At 44.9% G+C, this 12,766-nt stretch overlaps 1 protein-coding gene across 1 annotated transcript in view; it reads left to right on the top strand.

The window, feature by feature from the left end:
- magi2a (membrane associated guanylate kinase, WW and PDZ domain containing 2a) overlaps positions 1–12,766 on the top strand; it is a 187,019-nt gene that overhangs the window by 44,018 nt on the left and 130,235 nt on the right. The window lies entirely within an intron of this gene.

The raw sequence follows: 12,766 nt of genomic DNA, 5'->3' as shown, positions 1-12,766 counted from the left end.
TGCAGACAGCCACGGGCAGCCGGTGATGGGGATGTTTCCAGGGGGGGTGACAAGGGAGAATTTGGGACGGTTGACCGGTTGCACTGTTGTGGCTGAGCTGCTGAGAAGGCTGACCTGAATGGGCCGGTCGGAGCTTTGCTCACAGGGGGAGTGTGCGGGAGCAAGTGAACAGTATTCACTGAGTCTGATCAGACTCCGAGGGAACTCCTCTTCAGATGTCATCTAGTTAGCAGGAATACAAAAGTAAGAATTCATGAGCATTTCATTTTTTATGTTTTATTTGAATGAAAGAAATTGCCCTTTAGATGCATTTAGTGTAAAACATTTTGCAGTTTTAATATGTTCAGACATGAAGTTCTTTGTGATTTACTGTTAATAAACTACAGTTTTAATTTTTAAAGAAAAAATACCAAAATAGCGGTTCTGGGTTTTCAAATGGAAGTTTGCTGGTTTCCCTCATTGTCTATTATAGTAAATCAAATATCTTCTAACTTTTAGACTGTTGGTAAAGTTAAATCAACTTTTAAGATTTACAATGCTACAAGAAATTATGAAAACAAATATTAGTCCATAGCTCATAAAAATTAATTCAATCCAAATGAGAGCACCTATAAATCGTATTAATACTTTGGGAGCAGTTGTACCAGAATTAAGTACAAGATTGATATATTATCATGTCATAAATTTGTCTAAGCGAACGTGTTACCAAAAGCTTTTTACATACTTGGCAGACACGAGGCCACATTAGCATTCATTTGGAGTCGTGCTTCTGGCCACCTCACAAATGTAAGTGCTATATTCATTACCGTTGGAGCTTTGGTCCGACCTCAGGCGACTCCTGAGAGAAACGCCTGGCTCTTTAGCTGCTAAGTGATACTCCGAGTTCAACAAGTAGCTGCAAACTTTATCCCCGTTCTGTGCCGGGCGGGGGTTTTACAGCTGTGTCTCAAAGCAGTGACACTTGTGTGGTGTAAAAACAAAACAAGGGGCTGAAAGATGTCAATACACTATGAATGTTTATATGTTTTCCATTTCAATCTAAACATTTATAAACATTGCCGCTTAAAGCTCTTCAGGCTGCTAAAGCCAAACTATCTTGAATACAGGTGGAGCCATTTTGTAGTTTTGACAGTGATCCATGCACTCGACCAAATCGTGTGTCAGTCTCAGCTGTCAATAATCAAATAACTAATATAACCAAACTCTGTGTGATATAAACTACCTGAAAATGACAGACATCAATTTTGAGAAACTATAATTCATGACTTTTTTGTGTTTGGTCCATGTCCCATCCATATCCAAACTATGGTTGAGACCAAAATGCAGAATGCACTGCTTTGTAAATGCGGAACATTTGATTTGCATCATGACCTTTTTAGTAAAGACGATGTTTCAGACACCAGATGCTTAATAATTCACTGTAGGCGTCCGGGGCTTCGGAACGCGTCTCCCTCCCAGAACTTCCTCCGCGCACTCCAACATGATGCTAGTTGAGTGGTCCCTGTACAACCGTGGAGAGCTGTAGACAGATTCATGTTGAAATCCTGTTGAGATCTGACCTGACAAGGGTCCCTCTTGGAGTTTGATTACCTCAGATGATCTACACTCACTGCAGCTTCCAGTCGGTGCTGCACTGAAGACGTTCTCATCCAGAGGCTGCAGGCTTGTGCGTTGGCTGTTTGTGTGTGTGTTTGTGTGTGTGTGTTTGTGTGCTGTTTATGTTTGTATGCTTGTCTGTGAAACTCTCTGGTGCATCCCAGTTTTCTCTCAACGCATTGGCTTCTCTATAAAAGGCGTGCGGCTGGGGGACGTTGACTCAGATACAGTTTCCCCCACTTTGCTCAGGAAGCTGTGATCTGGAGTGGGGCTGCCAAATGCAATTGGGCGAAGAGGCCTTTGAAATGTGCCGTGATTGGCTGTGTGTGGCGGCTATTGTGACAGCGCAGGTTGTGATGAGGAGGCAGTTGTTGAAGCACCAGTCGCTCTGTTGGTCACACTGGGCTGGGTTTCCATATATCTCAGATGTAATCGTGTGTGTGAGGAAAATAAGTTCCAGTAAATTACTTTAAACCTGAGTATGTATCTGTGCCGTTGTGCCTGTATCTTTGTGGCGACCATTTTGAATAAAGACTTTACAGATTGAGGATGCTTTGGGAAATTTATTACATTTTGGGTGGTCGTCACGTTTTTGAAGAGGTTGTTTGAGGTTTCCCGACGAGCTGCTTGAGTTAAAATAAAGTTTAGGTTGGAGTGAGGCATTTAGTTGTGATTGTCAGTGGCTCGGTAATGAGTACGTTTGTGTCATTACTGAATCTGCCTCCAGAACTCTGGATATTTTTCTGGGGCTATATGTGAGAACGCTCCAAACATTTTATGGAACTTCTGGAACCACTGTTAAAATGTCCTTGAAATGAGAGGCAAGATTCGAGAGATTTCAATGTGGTGAAACAAGTACATATGCTTTCCAGTGCAGAATCCATACGTCATGTTCTGCCTCCTGCTGCTCTTCCCAGACACCGCTTCTCGTCTGAAGGTTCCGGCTTTTTTTCCTGTTCTTGTAAAATGCAAACAGCTTTAGCTCGGGATAGATTCAGGGGTACTGTGTCCGTTTGTGAGTAGAGACAGACTTGTGTGTTTGTGGTACTCTCTGTGGGTGATACCAGGAAGCCAGCATCTCTCTGACATTAAATTTCAGGCAAATATTTCATTACCCTTTCCCCCCTGAGTCTCACATTGTCACAGTTCATTAAAACATAATTGAAAAGGAATATTCAGCGGCTCACTTTGCACATACGCCACTTTACCCCATTACACTTGCTAAGAAAACATTTACATAGAACAGAACATCATCTCCGTTGTGTTTGCTCACAGAAAGCTACATGAGCCGCTTTACATGGCCGCCTTATCGTTTCCCATAATTCATCTCTGACAGCGCAAATAAACATCGCGGGGAATGTGGGGATATGCAAAGCGTGAATCAGCAGCAGCGTTTTTTAATCTTTCTTCCATCAGCTTCTATTACCGACGTTTGCCGAGTTCAGCAGACCAGAGCGCTCCGGGGCTCTGATTGGGTCAGTTCAATTAAACCGGCTCCAGCAAGGTGTAATGAAAACTGTGCTGTATCAGTAACAATGCGTCAGAGTAAACCCTGTGGTGCCCAGAAAGTTTTTTTGGCTATTAGCTTGTGACCTATTAATATCAATAAACTACATACAGCTGTGTTAGAGTTGCCCTGAGTCGGCCCTCGCTCAACCACACACTCCTCACATCACCGGCGAAGCTTCACTGAGACGCTGATGTGCACCACACCGTAAACAAAGCCATGTGTTTTCACTTCTTCTGGAGAAATGAAAGTCTGCGAGGGTTGAAAGTGAACAACAATCACTTGTGTGAGATTTGTCTCCATCAGTTTTTTGTCTCAAGGGCAGAAACGATTTATTCTTTTCATATCAATTTTGAGGAGAGTGCAACTTTTGAAGTCCCAGAGCCATGATTTTAATTACTTGAAACTTACATCAGTATTAAGGTAATTCCAGTCAATTACAACTTGGGTCATCTCGCCGTAGTTTTGGCGATGAGGATAACCCTGAACTCACCAAAGTAATTTTCAAAGATTCAAGATAAACACAATATTATTTCGTCCTCTCCACCTGAGTCAACAATAAACTGTAGAAAAAGATGGACTAGAACTTTTAACTTCCTCCTCTCTTCCTACACCTTGTTCTTTTGACCTTATTTGGAGCCAGTGTCGAGGGCCCGACCCATCTGCTAACATGGAGGAGGTGGAGTAGATACAAACACTGACAACATGTCCACAGATAGAGGTTGAACAGCACTGTGTGTATGCAACAGATTTAATGTGAGTCAAATAAGCCAAAAGAGATAATAAACTGTTTTCGTCACTGTTGATGTACGCATCAGCCATTTTTGGGGGATATCCCTGGGGATTCAAAAATGTTCTTACGGAATGAAACTCGGGATAAATAATTTCATCGTGGGTTATCTCTGTTTACTGGATGTGGGTCCTGCCTTAAAACAAAAGCCGGACTCAAATGTATTCTTGTGAGCCTCTTTCCCTCCATCTCTTTCGTTCCCCCACAGGAGGAGAAAACCTCCGGCCGATCACGACGTCTCCTCTTTTGTCTGCTTTGTTTTCATTTCGGTTTTATTATTTCTCCTCCTGGTAGCCCTGATCACACCTTTGACTCCAGATGTTCAGCATAGGGATCCACATTTTCTTTCAGATGCTCTTATTGTTATAAATATAATGAGTTACTGCCTGTGACTTGGGAGGGGGGGGGTGGTACATTTAAGGGCGTTTGTTATTTTCAATCTGGAAATCTTTCTCTGTCTGGGGTTTTCATAACCAGAAAACAGAAAAAAAAACAGGAGCAGATAAAATATAATTACATCACTGTGTGAGATGGACTTGCTCTGGTTCTTCGGAGCAGTGTCTTAACTATGACAGAAGTAATGTTGTTGTCAAGGCAACCACATTGTAAAGCGCCGAGCTTGGCCTTTTTACTGCTTCGTCCACTGCCTGAAAGCGTCAGTCTCTCAGTGGGGACGATTTCTTCTTTGTCTTCAAACTGTGAAAACTGTCGCGGCCAAACCATCCGTGTCGTTGAGGCGACAGTTTGACAGGAGATGGACCCTCGTCATGTAAAGCGAGGGGAGTTTTCCTCCTGACTGACTGGCTGGCACAGTTCCACTGGGTGCACTCCCCCCTCCACCACCAGCCGACCAAGGTGAGGCTATTTCACACCCTCCTGGATCTGAAAGCCAACGTTTGTGAGCAGCTTTGGTGAGCTCGCTTGGTTTTCAGTGTCCCCCCCCCCCCCCCCCGCCTCGCTGTTGATTCGTCCCTGGAAGGGCACGTTCTTGGCCGTCTGCATCTTCATGTGAAATCCCTTCGTCTTTATTTACTTTGACGCTGCTGTCAGACGGGCAGTGAGGTGTGGACGTTTTCCAGAAATGTTTCCGGAGGGGCTGTGTGTGAGTGCCAATGTCCGTCTGGGCTGCTCGGACATGTTCTGGAACTTTCGCTGCCAGAGTGAACCCGTGTGAGAAAACATCAGGAAAATATCACAGCGAGCGAGTGGACGTGTTGATAAGGCTTCTAACAAGCCACGTATTCAAAAGTGAAAACAAAATAAGTATCTCAGGATGTAAATAGGTGTCGTACATGTAGATGACACCAACCTGGAAAGACGATGAGATACGAGAGCTTTATTGTCGAGATGGAATAAGTTCACAAAAGTTGAGCATGATTCAAATGATTTGCACGGTTCTACTTCACTCTTTACTTATTTAGTTTACTGCAGATTTATGATGTGATGAGACCTTTAATTCTCACATCCGCATCCCAGCGTTTGCCCGCCCCCTTTGTGCCGGGACGAGCTGCAATGCATGGTGTGCAACGGCGAGACTTTCTGTGTCATCAGTCATTTTAAACTCATTTCCAGCGGCTTTATCGGGCAAACAAAGCCCTTTCCAGTTGCCCTTTTGCAGCCGACGACGCCTCAAATTAATAAATAAACAGCCCCATTTCAGGATTATTATGTTTCCTCTACAAATATAGAAACAAGGAGGAAGGGGAGAAGGGAGGGAAAATAGCCTGAAAAGAGGTTGGCGGAAGAATGACTCGACAAAGAGATAAGCAGCGATGACTGAGAGGAGGGAGAGGGATAAGACTTTACACGGCCGTGTTCAAACAGGGGCTGGCTCTGAAGTTTAATTCCATTTGATGCATTATTGGTTGGCCACACAGCAGCGATGTTTAGGCTGCTGCAGAGGGGAAGCTGGTTAAAAGCTTGGGCAGGTGGCCTGAGGCAGCTTTAAGTGACGGAGAGCAGAACTGGGAGACAACAGTTTGCTAATGATTAAGCACCGTAGAGGATTCACGTTTCCAAGGAACATTAAAAAGGAGCTGTAAACATAATAATCGTGAATTAGAAGCTTAATGTGTTAATTGCCTTGTTTGTATTCAAGTGTTATAATTTCCATTTGCTGGTTTGGAGGATGGCTTCCCGAAAACAAAGAAATATGCAACACTTCTGGGAACTACCGTGTACATGTGTTCTTCCGCTAATTTGATAACCGTAGTCGAAAGAGTCGGACAAGTTCTTGACCATAAAACCTCCAAGGAACTTAGCTCACATGAATAGATTTGGACTTGACATGATGTAAAGATTGTCCTCAGTAAAGTGAGCTAAGGCTGAGTGGACGCTTCTTATTTGTTGTTTCTGCTCTGCCACTTTGCCACAAGGGCACCGGCGGCACATGCATCCTCCAAAGACAACTTCCAGTGAACCAGAAATAAGTAATATAAGGACTTTGTGTCCTTGGTGTCTTTCTGTGCCTGCATGGCCATATTGAAAATAGACCTGCTGCTAACTGCCCGCGGGAGATTATTGTTTGCATGATCCCGTTCAAATCGATCTTATATAACAAATAGAATAGTTTGACTTTTCATTATTTTAGCAGCAGGAAGCCACGGCCTCTGTCGTCCACCTCATCTTATTGTGATGACGTCACTATGGTTTGTGATGTGCGATGCAAAACATGTTGATGAAACCTCTTGGTGCCTCAAAAACCAAAAAATGCACATAGTTGAAATGATAAATTGAGTGTCAAGAAATGTTTTATTCATTCATCTTTTTACATGAAGAAATATTTTTGAATGAATATATTTTGTGTGTTAATGTAGCAAAGTTTTATGAACACATTTTTTTTTATAGTTGATTGACCTTTTAAATGAGCTTGTACAGAGTCTTGAGATATGAAACATTTATGATTCTCCAGCAGAAATACCAATGTCGGAACTGACTACATTAAGTGAGGCCTTAGAAGAATTTAAATTTGTTTTTCCAATATGTTCTTAAGTTAGGCTGGAGCTGGCATCATCAGGAAAGAAGCATGGCAGCTTCCGAGGCTCATACAGCTCTTATACATTCAAATTATGTTGCTAAGGTGGAATAGGCACGTTTGACTAGGCAAAGGCTAATCCTCATTGGATAGGTCGGCATCAGAGAGGCAGGTAATTGGTGCCCGTTGAGGAGATTCAGATGGAAGAATAAGCAGCCAGATGAGCAGAGAGAGTCTCTCCGTCAAAGCAGGGTCGGCCGGTGATTTGATAAATTGTATAAAACAAGCCGGAGTCAAGTGTGAGGTACGAGGGCCGACAGGATTCATGTTCAAGTGCGACCTCTGGTTCACGTCCTCGTTTCCAAAACTTGCCCTGTGTGCTCCCCTTTCTGTTCAGGCACAGCTTCTCTTCAGGAGGGTGAAAGGAGCCGTTCTCAGGGGTGATAATAGGAGACTTAACCGAGTGCTGGAGTTCTCAGCAACAGCCAGTGGCTTTTAGGTAAAACTGCCAGTCAAGCTAGTGAGGGCAGCCAGATTTAGCTCTGCTTGGACTCGAAGATTTAAGTGCTCAAGTGTAGCTGAGTTGCTTGGATAGAGGGTTTCTACCTACCTGACTGTTCGGTTAGTGTATAATGACACAGCTTGATATCTGCAGTGGAAGCTAATGACGGGTCAAGCCACCATTTGACGTTGGACTCCGGCTCTTACAGTAATCCTGACCCAACCTTTGGCACACATCACGCTGCGTGCGGATGAATACGCAGCTGAGCTGATTGATATGTTCTTTCTTCTATTACTATAATTTCCAGACTTTCCTGGGGATGATAATCTAAAACAGATTTGAAGCTCTGCAGACCAGCTCTCCAGGAGGGACCCATAAAGTCTGAATCACTTGAGTCAATGATTTGAAAGAAATAATGTTGTAAGAGAGCAATTTTAGTGCTTTACACTACACGGCGCATTCAGACACACATACATCAACATCGTCTACTACACGCAGAATCTTGCGGTGTGTATTTACTCATACAGTAAACGGTACAGTAGGTGAATCATCAGTTAGCCCAGTTCCGGGCCTGCATGGAAATCGCAGCCGTTGCTTTCCCAGTAGTGTAAATTCATGCAAAGTAGTTTACTCAGCGGAGGTAGACCACCTGCTTTGAGGGTAAGAACAGGTTCAAATGAAGTTCGGCCAACTTTCTGGTCCAGCAGCATCTTTCCATGTCAGGGTGTAGGCTCGGTATGGAAGACATGATTTCCTGTGGATACCAAGGCTAATCGCTAAAATTCCCCCCAAAACTCTACTTCCAAAAAGCAGTTAATAGGTATACACAGATCCTGATTATACAGCAGTTACGGTGATCGGAGCTCTCGCAGGCTGTTCCCCATCAATCCCCTGCTTAGCCAAAATCTGGACGGCACTGTGGCACATGAAGGAGATATTTCATTTCCTTCTCCAGCAGCACTATCAGTGTCGCAATCCCCGGCTAGAATGGACCCGGCCTCCCACCTGCCAGAAGACAAATGCTGCACATCAGAAACACGATCATACACATGCTCACACATGAACCGGCAGCTGGTGCGCCGAGTGGGTAGCCGGGGATGGTCAGCATAAAGCTGCAGAAAGGAAGGTATGCCACGTAATCACCTGTGGGTTCTGGAGAGTTGGAGACATTGTGGGTGTGTGCATCTCAGGATGGTGTCCTTTAATATCAGGAAATGAGTGGGACGTCTTTTAGGGCTGTACACAAATCAGATTAGTCTGTTTCGCTATGAAAATGTAATTATTGTTCCCTTTATTTGCGTAGGCTGTCAAATTTAAGTTTTCACATCAGCAAACATGAACAAAAGGTTGAAGCTTTACTTCACATTTTATAAGGCAACACGTGTTTTTCCATGCAGGTGAACAGATGCTTTTTCACTCCTTCATAGTGAACTTAAGAAAGTTATTTGATTCTCTGAAATACATGGAAAACAATAGCTGCAGCTAAATGGAATGGATTTAAGTTACTAACATTTTAAATTAATTAATACAAATCTAAAAAGGAATACATGTAAAACTCTAAGTTGAGCAAAAGCAAACAAAAAATTATTCGCTCTAGCTTTCACTCCCAAACATAATCCCAATTTTGGTTTATATTGTTCTTGCATGAACCCCAGTGTTGAAGACAAAATTATGCTGTGATGATGAGCAAAAGAAATGTGAACACATGCTGTTGCCACTTACACCGACTCATGTTGCAGGAGCAAAATATTTGTGTTTCTTTGTGTGTGTGTGTGTGTGTGTGTGTGTGTGTGTGTGTGTGTGTGTGTGTGTGTGTGTGTGTGTGTGTGTGTGTGTGTGTGTGTGTGATGTGTGATGTGTGAGACTCCATCTGAAAGCCAGTTGGTGTTTATGGTTTCCAGCGCATTTCACCACAGACTTGGCATGTATGTTCATTGAAGACTAATCAACAGCGCGCAGCGTGTGTCTGCACGAGCTGGCGAGGTTTGAAGCTCATCCTGAACTTTTAATTAGTCTGATTATCCAAACAGCTGTCTGCTGGTGCTCCCTCCGACTTTAATGCACACACACGCACACATAGTGCTATAATGCTACATATGTGCCGGGCGCGCTGGGAGCGCGGCGTGATAAATATTGTCAGCGCGGCTCTGATGACGGCGCTCCCAGCTCTGACTGACTGTCAGCACATCCTCCATGCTGGATTCCTCTTGATGGAGTGGAAGGTTTTCAGGCTCCAGCAGGAGAGACTTTGAAGACTTGGCTGTAATGAAACTGCTGAGGTTTTGGTTTCATACTGCGAGTGTGTTACATGTGCATGAGTTCCGCATGTATGATGACCCGGGGCGCTTGGTACCTGTCGCTGAACCGTGTCAAAATATTTGTTTACTGTACGAACTCTGTAGCTGCAGTAACATAATCATTCTCTGCTTTGGATTCAGGTTCTGTACCAGGAATTTACAGCAGTATCCATTCTATTATTGCATAATGATTTTGATCAACAGCAATTTAACAAAAGTTCAAAACAAAGATACAATGCTTTTAGATTGTGAAAGGCACAGTGTGTGGTTGCTGATTACCAAGTGTTTGTTGTTCTCCGTCAATAAAGAAGAGTTTTAAACCACAACCTTCACTCAGGCACAAACAACAGTCTTTAAAACTATAGGAAATAATAGTGGGATAGATATGATATGCTATGCTATCTTTTGGTATTGTGGTATAGTGTTCTATGCTATGCTATGGTATTGGAATGCTATGCTATGGTATACAATGGTATGGACATATGCTAGGTTACGCTATGGTGGAAGATGCTGTGCTACGGTATACCATGGTAAAGAGATAAGCTATGACATGGTATACAATGCTATGGTGAGATAAGGTAAACCATGAACGGTTAATTACGAATGCAAACATAGTTTAAATATGTGTAAAGAATTGAATTTGCAGAACACAGACCACAGGTTGAGAGTCGAGTTGAGAACTCGATGTGTGTAAGTGGTCGTCTTCCCTCCTCTGTGAGCCTCTCCGGTTGGTGCCAGGGTTTGAGGCAGTCGCCGCTGTAGCTCCTCTTTCTCCGGAGAACCAGCTGCTCTCTTGTTTTTTTGAACCCTCCACAGGCTGTTCCCCCCCCCCCCCCCCATCTCTCCCTCTCTCTCCCAGCGTCTCACGGGAGTTACGTGGCACCTGCTGAGCTTAAATGGTGGATTCTCTTCTGCGGCAGAGGCAAAAACAATTTCCATTCACCCATCTGCTTAGGAAACTGTTACCTCACCTGCTTTCATCTTGTGTCGTGATTCTTTCTCACGTCTTGTGTTTACAGTGACATCAACGTTAAATCTCCTCAAGGTCGAAGTAGAATTATTAAGTGAATAGTGTGAATAAACGCGGGAGGCGTTGGTGCCATCGGGACGGTAGTCGTGTTCGGCTGATTGGCTCAGGCACCGCTGAGTGGATTTTCCTGTCATGCTGTCAATCCAAAGCTCTCCTCTCTTCTTCTCTGTCTCTATCTTCTCCTTCTCCACGCTGCCTCTGTCATTCACCTTTCCCCGACGGCGGCGTCACGTATCACTCCTGTCATGATGGCAGCTCTGTCGGCGCAGGAGGAGCTGATGAGAAACCACCTCCAGAGAAACACCGACAGAAAGCGAGCACCTCCCTCGTACACCATCACCAGACCGTTGGAGCTGTAGCTAGAGTTTGACCTTCTTTGCATATGCACACAAAATCTATTTCTGGACCCACTGCCAAATATTGGTCCCTGTTGAGGAGTGTGGCTGAGATCACGCTCATAAAACCTGAAGCAGTTGAATTCCGTTTAGGTGTAGCCGCCATTTAATTTAGGCTGTTATCCTGCTTTTCAAAAGAACATTAATATAGAGAAGATATCTGTTATCACAAGGAGGAGAAAAGGAGATAATTGGGAGAATTTCATGACAGAAGAGTAAGAAACCAGAGTAATCAAACTACAGCCTAATTAGTAGGACTAGAGAGAGAAGCTGTCTTTCTCTAGTCTTCAGTTTCATTGTGTGGTCGTCGATGGGAGAAGAAGGTCAGAGCCAGGCCATGTGTACGGCGGCTGTGGCATCATGTGAGCCAGATGCAGTGCCCTGTGCTGCAGATGGGGGGCGTTGTAGGACCTGAGAATCTGGAGTGGCTCCGGGAGGAAAAGGGATCTCAGTGCGATCGGTCCCCACCGGCTGAGCTGCTCTTCAACGCTCTCTCTCTCTCACTCGCAGCATCACACACATCTTCCCTTCCCCTTCCCATTCCCGCTCTCTCCATCTCCCTCTCTCCCTCTCTCTCTCTCTCTCACACACACACACACACACACTCTCTTTGCCTCGGTGCCACTCATCCTGCCGCGCTCTCCTGATTCATCTCTCCATGGTGGAGTGCAGAGAAGAGGGGATTCGGCTCCCAGGCTGCCCTGGCTGAGGGGCTAGATTCTGGGCTGACCGAGTTGGGAGCAGGACTGTACTTGGGGGATCCCGGTGGGAACAATCCGGAGCAGAGATTTCCTCCAGCTGGGAGAATATTTGCATCACAAAAACCTGTGGAGAAGGGAGACTCTGGCACCGGCTGCACAACCGCTGTCCGCGCAAGAGGTGCCATTTAGTGTGTCACTGTGTGTGTTTGTGTGTGTGTGTGTGCAATTGTCAGTCTGCTCACCTTTTCAGTATGCATTGGCTTGGCTTCTTTTTCTCATGCAAATGCAGACGGCTGGTCGTGCCGCTCCACGTCTTCTGACAGAGACGCAGACGGAGCCAGTGATTCAGGTTTTTGCATGATTATAATGCACCGCTCAATGAATTAGTTCAGCTCTGACGGATTAGTGGCATGTCACTGTGTGTGTGTGTGTGCGACAGGGTTTCGACTGAGAAGGTACAACGTGATGAATGAATAAAATATCTCAACCCCAGATATGACTGTAAACTTCCAAACTGGGTTATCGGCCGTCGCTCGTCAATGTCACCTACCTCCTGTCTCTGTCTGGGTGCATCCGTGTCTTCATGTGTGTGTCTTCATGTGTGTGTCTTCATGTGTGTGGCTGATGTGTGTGTGCTGCTCTCCCGACGTGTCACGCTCGGATGTCATTGCCTTCGGGATGAAGAGGAGGGGAGAAAGAGGAAGGGGCCACAGCTAAATGCTTTGTGGCGCCGTGCCAAGTTGCTGCTGTAAAAAAGGATGTTGAAGGTTAGACGAATGTCTGCTCAGCCTGTGCACCCCCCCCTCGTCCGTGCGTCTCTCTGCTTCCACTCGTGAAGTGTGTTGGTTAAAGCGGCATCATGAGGAATCCCATAAGTAACGTCAGCCCGAGCCCCCCCCCCCCCCCAACCCTTCCACCTTCTCCTCTCATCCGTCCTTTCCTGCCCCCATTTGAAATGTGATTATGTTGGTGTG

This window comes from Limanda limanda, chromosome 1, assembly GCF_963576545.1.
Source record: "Limanda limanda chromosome 1, fLimLim1.1, whole genome shotgun sequence".
In the NCBI taxonomy this organism is placed as follows: domain Eukaryota; kingdom Metazoa; phylum Chordata; class Actinopteri; order Pleuronectiformes; family Pleuronectidae; genus Limanda; species Limanda limanda.
This window is presented reverse-complemented; position numbering and strand designations above follow the sequence as displayed.